This window comes from Propithecus coquereli, unplaced genomic scaffold (assembly GCF_000956105.1).
Source record: "Propithecus coquereli isolate 6110/MARCELLA unplaced genomic scaffold, Pcoq_1.0 Scaffold498, whole genome shotgun sequence".
Lineage (NCBI taxonomy): Eukaryota > Metazoa > Chordata > Mammalia > Primates > Indriidae > Propithecus > Propithecus coquereli.
In genome coordinates this window covers 459,931-460,843 of record NW_012150818.1, presented here as the reverse complement: position 1 = coordinate 460,843, position 913 = coordinate 459,931, and positions in this window count along the sequence as shown.

Sequence of the window (913 nt, the reverse complement as noted above, 5' to 3'; positions counted from 1 at the left end):
TTTTTTTTTTTTTTTTAATTAAGAGTCAGGGTCTCATGATGTTGCCCAGGCTGAGGTGCAGTGGCGTCAGCTTCGCTCACAGCAACCTCCGACTCCTGGGCTCAAGCGATCCTCCTGCCTCGGCCTCCCAAGTAGCTGGGACTACAGGAACGTGCCACCACGCCCGGCTAATTTTTTCTATCTATTTTTAGTTGCCCAGCTAATTTCTTTCTATTTTTAAGTAGAGACGAGGTCTCGCTATGTTGCCCAGGCTGGTCTCGAACTCCTGACCTCGACCGATCCTCCCGCCTCGGCCTCCCAGAGTGCTGGGATGACAGGCGTGAGCCACCGCGCCTGGCCAGCGTGTGTCCATCAGTAAAACAGGGACGTTAGACCACCGAAGAGCCACTAGCACTGGCATTTGAACAGAAACGATGAGGTCACGGGCTAAAACCTGCGTGGCTTCGACTACGTTTGCAAATCCGATTCCAGCGTATTCAGGACGGACTGGCCACAACTAAGAAGGAAGGAAGGAGCCCTGGTGCTTAGCATAGCTGATCACATGCTCCCACGGCCACGCCTCTCCGGAGCCCTCCCTGGGACCCCGTGGGGTGGTCCTCACGGCCACCCTGCAGCCGCGCAGGCTGGGCCCGGAACCCGCCTCGTTTCTCAGCCGAGCTTCCTCCCTAGCGCGCTTCGTGGCTCGGAGCGCAAGGCAAGCCCGAGACGGGATCGACCCGAGTACCTCCTCCTCGGTGACGGCGTAGATGTTGACTTCCTCCTCCTCCTCCTCCTCCTCTTCCTTTTCTCCTCTTGCCAGCCGGGCGTCTCTCTCCGCTTTCCACTTTTCCACCAGCTCGGCTCGGACTGAAAGCAAAGGAGAGCGGCCGCCGCTCATTCCAGTGTCTGTGTGAGCCTCCGACACTCTGCAGGG